This window comes from Rhinopithecus bieti, unplaced genomic scaffold, assembly GCF_001698545.2.
Source record: "Rhinopithecus bieti isolate Rb0 unplaced genomic scaffold, ASM169854v2 scaffold_56913, whole genome shotgun sequence".
Classification (NCBI taxonomy): domain Eukaryota; kingdom Metazoa; phylum Chordata; class Mammalia; order Primates; family Cercopithecidae; genus Rhinopithecus; species Rhinopithecus bieti.
The window spans coordinates 24,499-31,564 of record NW_016821789.1 but is presented as its reverse complement, the minus strand read 5'-3'; the positions used below and the strand labels follow the sequence as shown (position 1 = coordinate 31,564).

The window sequence follows — 7,066 nt, the reverse complement described above, 5'->3', positions numbered from 1 at the left end:
GCGTGGTCTGAAGGTTGAACCATCACGTCTGCGCTTCCCAGTTCTCTTGGCGCTGCTATACCCGCGACGTGGGGTCCCCACAGACCGACCCCTCTTTCTCAACCCACAGCAAATTGAGACGTCCGGGTGAGAGTCGGTGAGTCGCCTCCTTTTGAGTTTAAAATCGCCCTGAGGCTGGTCCTGTCCTCGGTCTTTCTGCAGTGGGGACTGTGCAGACACCTCCTGTCGCGAAACTTTAATTTGCAAAACCGTTCCTGATTGTCCTCCTGCCTCGCGCTGTTTCAAATCCCCACCCGCGAGCTGGATTCTCGCCGTGCTCGAGAGCGCCCCCCAGTCTCGCTCTCGGCGGCCCCTGGAGCGCAGCGCTGCAGCCCCAGTGCCGGGGGTCAGGAAAGCACTCCACACGGTGGGAGTGGGCCCGAGCGAGCGTCTCCAGGGCACCGTTTACAACGTGTTGGGGGATTAAAATATTTCTTTTGAGGTCCCTATGGGCTACCCTTTATCTAGATGAAGGATCTGGCCTTTGGCCAATGAAATGCTGAGGTGAATTGGCCCGAGGCCAGAGCAGATGGGTGCGCTATGAGGATGGAGGGGTGGCCGGTGCTTGGCCGTGGCCACTCCTGGGCTCTTTCCCTTTCCATCTGAGACGTGGTGGAAATGGAAGGGCTACAGGAGAGTAGCCTTTGTTCCTTTGTTACTCCGGGTGGGGAGATGGGGTTTTTACCTTTGGTCTAGTTTTGCAAAGTTCACGTTAATTGGCCTTAGAGTCCCAGAGCCAGGACCCAGGTGTTTCCTTTTCTTCTTTGTTATTGGAGATGGTCTCTGTGCCTACGTATCCAGTATAGTCCAGCGGGGGCCGTCCAGTCTCAGTGAAATTCTGGATGAGCCCAGGCAGTCTGTAATTTAGAAAATATACTTAATGGGTCCTTTTCAGTAGGGTTTAGACCTCACCAAGTGGCTGTCCTTGTGCTGTTGTACAACTTCCGTCCTAGACAATTGAGCTTTCTTACAGGGATGGTGAAGTTTTTTCTTTCCTTAGCTACATAGCACTGTCTGATAATTGAGGTTTTCAGGACCCAGAAGTTGCTAGCTTGGGCTTTCTGAACTGGAATCGTGTCAGGAACTGGATCAGTGCGCACCAACTCTCGGGCTTCGGGCTTCCTAAGGCCATCGGTCTCTGACAGTGGTTCCTCCACATACATAACAAGAAGTAACATTGAGGGAATGAGCTACATTTTCTGCTAAGTACAGAAACAAGTTCCTTGCCTTTTTTTTTGGAAGCTCTGGTGCTGGCAGATTTAGCTCATTATAAAAAGCTTGAAACACTGGTTTGGGAGAGCGCATGTGGACCTCCCCTCCGACTAAAATGGCAGCTTGGGGGTTTAGCCTTGTCCTACTGATCCTCGGGGTTACATGTTCTCTTGTTTTTCTAACGGGAGTGTAGGAGATCAGTGATTATTAGTTCTAGTAGGTTACAGTGACCGGTAGCACAGGAGGGGTTGGCTTTTTTTTTGAAGGTAAACTTGGTCTTTTTTATCCTTTTCTAAGTAGCCTGAATAACACATGGCCAATAGGCACAATTTTCACACACCTCTGCATCATGACAAACGTATTTATTTCTACTGTGTAGCTTTTTTCTTCGTTAAGAGATCCACATCTTAATCTTAGCTTGTTACTATTAATGGCTGCACAAGCATCAGATTTAAATTTTCTTGTTTGGGGATTCTTTTTCTTCTGTTCTAGTTATTATTTTACTTGTATCACCTAGGAAAAGACCAGTTCTTAATCTTATTTGAAAAATGGTGGTTGCAGCGGGCTTGATGGGTGACAACACATATCAGGTTGGTCATTTCCTGGGGTACATACCTTGTCCTGAGTGGCATTGTACAAATAAGTTCCTTTTAACATTCCTGTACATTCATAATAACTATAGAACAGAAAGATTGTTTTAATTTGCTGTCCTAGCTCAGTGACCTGATGAATACACTGGGAACAGTCCTTAGTTTGAGGAAGGTCAGGTGAAGCCTTTACTGTACAAGTCTAAAATTTAAGAAAAGTGAGTCCCATGATGAGCCTCCTCATGCTTCGGCCGTGTGTAGACCAGTCAGCTTCCGGGTGTGACTGGAGCAGGGCTTGTTGTCTTCTTCAGGGTCACTTTCAGGGGTTATGTGGGCTTGGTCTTGCCTCCCAGGTTTCAGGTGCAGGTTTTACACAGCAGTGGTGGATCCAGGCTGGGATTCCTTCTACCTTCACGGCGGTGGGTGTGGTCAGGATGACGGTCTGGGGTCCTTTCCCCTGTGGGCGCAAAGGGGCTACGTTCCAGTCCTTGATCCACACTCATCACCTGCGGAAAAAGAGTGAACGGGGGAGAATAAGCTAACGGGGCGTCTCTCATTTACCTAGGCTGAAGTCGTTTGTGTCATTTTCCTAAGGCCTGTAGCTGTCTCTGTAACTCAGTTTCACCTAACTCTCGGAGTGCCCGGGAGTCCCCGTGGTATGGGAGGGGGTCTATGGTATAATATTTCATAAGGGGAATAGCCTGTTCTCTCAGAGGGAGGGAGTACATCTAGTCTTCAGCAATACCATAGGGAGAACCTGTATCTATTTTAATCCTGTTTCCTGACACACTTTCCTTAAGCTATTTTTGATAGTCCGATTTATCCGCTTCACCTTTCTGGAACTCTGAGGTTGGTAGGTGGCACGCAGTTTCCATGTGATCTTTAATACCTTTGCCATCTTCTGTACTGAGTCAGCCACTAAAGCCGGCCTGCTATCTGAGCTGATCCATAAGGGCAGTCCAAATCTAGGAATTAGATCTCGAAGAAGCTTTCTTTTTTTTTTTTTTTGAGACGGAGTCTCGCTCTGTCGCCCGGCCTGGAGTGCAGTGGCCGGATCTCAGCTCACTGCAAGCTCGGCCTCCCGGGTTTAGGCCGTTCTCCTGCCTCAGCCTCCCGAGTAGCTGGGACTACAGGCGCCCGCCACCTCGCCCGGCTAGCTTTTTGTATTTTTTAGTAGAGACGGGGTTTCACCGTGTTAGCCAGGATGGTCTCGAACTCCTGACCTCGTGATTCGCCCATCTCGGCCTCCCAAAGTGCTGGGATTACAGGCTTGAGCCACCGCACCCGGCCAAAGAAGCTTTCTTCACAGGTTACTTCACAAGCTTTCTCAGTTCGTGTGGGAAAAGCCTCCACCTTCCTAGAGTAGGTACACCCGAGAACTAGTAAATACTTGTTACTTCTACACTTTGGCATTTCTGGGAAGTCCACCTGGAGATCTTCAAAGGGGGCTGCTTCATGAGCTTGTATGCCGGCGGAACGGCTGAACCCTGCCTGGCATTGTGCTGTCGGCAGGTAACACACCGCTGCGCCACGGTTTTGACAAGGGCTGACAAATGCTAGATGTAGAAGTACCAGCCTAACAACTTTTCAAGTGACTCCTGACCTAGATGGGTGGTTTCATGCACGCCCAGTACAACTGCGGCTCCTAGCAGCGGTGGCACAGCTACTCTCCTATTTGGTAACCGGATCCTTCCTTCTTCCATGACCTGTCCTCCGTCTGCCTGGAGAAAGTCTTTTTCTTCTTTAGAATAAGTAGGTACCAGGTCAGGTGCTTGAGGGAGCAGGGGGGCTGTGACTGATGCCCAGTGGGGGGGATGCTGCTTTTAGAGCTTCTGAGTCAGCTGTGGAGTTCCCTAAGGTAACCGAGGTGGACGCTTGCTGGTGTCCTCTGCAGTGCATGACTGCCACCTTGTGGGCTTTCTATACTGCTTCTAATTGCAAGATTTCTTGCTGATATTTTATGTCTTTTTTCTCCAGATTTCAACAGGCCCTTTTCTTTATATAATGTTCCATGCACTTGCAGGATTAAAAAGGCATACCGAAGGCCAGGCGTGGTGGCTCACGTCTGTAATCCCAGCACTTTAGGAGGCCGAGCCTGGCGGATCTCTACATCAGGAGATCGAGACCATCCTGTCTAACACGGTGAAACCTGGTCTCTACTAAAAATACAAAAAATTAGCCAGGCTTGGTCACGGGCACCTGTAGTGCACTCCAGCCTTGGCGACGGAGCATGACTCTGTCTCAAAAAAAAAAAAAAAAAAAAAGGCATACTGAGAGTCAGTGTAAATGTTTTCAGTCTTACCTTCACTGAGTTCTAAGGCCTGAATTAAAGCAATGAGCTTGACTTTCTGGGCTGAACTGCCCTGGGGCAATGATCTGGCGTCAACGGCAGTGTCCAGGGTTACCACCACATATCCTGCACATCTGTCTCCTTATGGGTTGATGAACCTGCTCCTGTCCACGTATTGCTGCCAGTCTACTGATGCCCAAGGCTGGTCCCGGAGGTCAGGCCTGCTAGAGTAAACTGAGTCCAACACTTCTACACAGTTATGCTCGACAGGGCTCTCTGATACCGGGAGCAAGGTGGCGGGTTCAGGGTGTTACAAACTTCAGTGGTTATGCAGGGATTTTCACAGAGCAAGCTTTGGTACTTGGTTAGTCTAGACTACCAATGATGTCCTTTGGTAGTCATTAAAGTCACCACAGCATGGGGGCCTTTATGTTCAGGTTTTGCCTAAGAGTTAGTTTATGTGCTTCTTGTGCTAGCAGGGCAGTTGCTGCCAAGGCCCTCAAACACAGGGGCTAACCTTTAGAAACCACGTCTAGTTGTTTAGAGAGGTAGGCCACTGGCCTCAGCCAGGGCCCCACAGTTTGGGTCAAAACTTTACCTGCCATCTTTTCTCTCTCGGAAACATACGGTATAAAAGGCTGTGTCAGATCAGGTAATCCCAGGGCTGGGGCTTACGTAAGATTTTCTTTTAACTCATGAAAGGCTTGCTGTTGTTGGGATCCCCATTCAGAAGGCTCCTGGTCCTCCCCGTTTGTGACTGCGTACAGAGGCTTGGCAAGTACTGCAATGTGTGGGATCCACAGTCTGCAGAACCTCAGAGCTCCTAAGAATTTTTTCACCTGCTTTCTGGTTTTAGGCTTCAGTAGGTTGCAAAAGACCCGCTTTCTTTCTGACCCCAGGCTGCGCTCCCGCTGTTGGATAGTAAATCCTAGGTTACGTACCTGCTGTTAGCAGATCTGGACTTGCTTCTTGGACACCTTATACCTACGGTCCTCCAGGGGCCGGAGTAGGGCATCCGTTCCCTTGGCACACCCAACTGCCATGGGGTGTCCGAGCAGAATGTCGTCAATGTACTGGAGCAGCATGCAGCCTAGGCCCCTGGTGGGAAACTTCTGGAGGTCCCGAGCCAGTGCTTCCCCAAAGATGGTGGGGAAGTTCTTGAACCCTTGCAGAAGCCAGGTCCAAGTGTACTGAGTGGTGACACCTGACCCCAGATCTTCCTACTGAAAGGCAAAGAGCTTCTGGCTCTCAGGGGCTAGTCTAATGTTAAAGCATCTTTCAGGTCTAAGCAGGAGAACCAGCTGTCCTCAGCTGACAGCAACCTTAACAACATGTACGGGTTAGGTCCTGTTGGGTGTAAAGTCACTGTAGCTTGACTGACTAAGCGCAAGTCCTGTACCGGCCTGTAGTCCTTGGTTCCTGGCTTGGGAACAGGCAGGAGGGGAGGGTTCCATAGAGACTGACAAGGGACTATAATACTAAAGGCTCTCAGGCGCTTGAGATGGACCTGGATACTTTCAAGAGCTTCTCTGGAGACCGGGTACTGTTTTTGCTTGACTGGCTTGGCCCTACACGGAACTTTTATAAGTACTGGGGATTGGTTAACTGCCAACCCTGGAGGGTTGCCTTCTGTCTACACCCTTGGCCACTGCTTAGCCAGAGTTGGTCTTATCTCTTGGCCCGGCTCAGTTAAGAAAAGTCTCCATTCCTTCTCCCAGGGGACCGTAAGGGCCATAATGACTCCCGTTCCGGGTAACCTTGGCTGTAAAGAGCCATGCTCTGTAGAAGAGATGGTGGCTTTCAGCTTGCTAAGCAAGTCCTTTCCTAGCAAAGGCAAGGAGTAGTCAGACATGTACAAGAACTGGTGAATCACTTTATGTTTTCCTACAGTACAATTCCAGGGCAAGCAGAAAGCTTGCTTTGCTGAAACTCCCATGGCTCCGATTATATCAATACTCTTTTTGGATAAGGGGCAACTGAGGTGGTTACTACTGAATGTTCAGCATCGGTATTGATAAGAAAATCAATGTCTTTGCCCCTAACTGTCATCCTGACCATGGGCTCTTTGGGGGCACTTGAACCCCGTCCTCGTCAGTCCTATAACTCTTCTGCCAGATTGAGCAGGGCCCCTTCCTCTTTGTCTGGGGCCTCCTGCTCTGAGTCACCTTGTTTTCCTTTTAGCTGAGGGCACTTGTCCTTCTAGTGTCTTATTTCTTGACAATAAGCACCCTGGTTATGCTGCAAGCTTGGATAGCCAGGCCGAGTATCTTTCCAAGGGCCCCTCTTCTCTTGCCTCTTCGGGGGGACCCCTCTGATTGCTGCGGCTAACAGGTGGGCGATTCGCCGGGCCTGGCATTCACTCTCTCTCTGCGGTTTTCCTTACGGTTTACTGCGTCCTTGTTTACAAACACCTGGTTAGCTTTTGTTGTTGTTGTTTTTTTTTGAGACAGAGTTTCACTCTTATTGCCCAGGCTGGAGTGCAATGGTGTGATCTCGGCTCACCGCAACGTCTGCCTCCCAGATTCAATCAATTCTCCTGCCTCAGCATCCCGAGTAGCTGGGATTACAGGTGTGCACCACCACGCCCAGCTAATTCTGTATTTTTAGTAGAGATGGGGTTTCTCCATGTTGAGGCTGGTCTCAAACTCCTGACCTCAGGTGATCCACCCGCCTCGGCATCCGAAAGTGCCGGGATTACAGGCATGAGCCACCGCGCCTGGCCTCTGGTTAGCTACTTCTAATAACTGTGACATATTCATCCCTGCAAACCCGGCCTGTTTCTGCAGTTTCCTTTTTTTTTTTTTTTTGAGACGGAGTCTCACTCTGTCGCCCAGGCTGGAGCGCAGTGGCCGGATCTCAGCTCACTGCAAGCTCCGCCTCCCGGGTTCACGCCATTCTCCTGCCTCAGCCTCCCGAGTAGCTGGGACTACAGGCGCCC

General features: G+C 50.0%; 1 protein-coding gene across 1 annotated transcript in view; it reads left to right on the top strand.

The window, feature by feature from the left end:
• The window catches only part of LOC108521031 (zinc finger protein 816-like), a 20,778-nt gene continuing 13,712 nt past the window's right edge, over positions 1-7,066 (top strand). The window contains exon 1 of the mRNA XM_017860601.1: positions 1-136. The gene's annotated coding sequence lies outside the window, so the exon portion shown is untranslated. The remainder of the gene's footprint in view (positions 137-7,066) is intronic.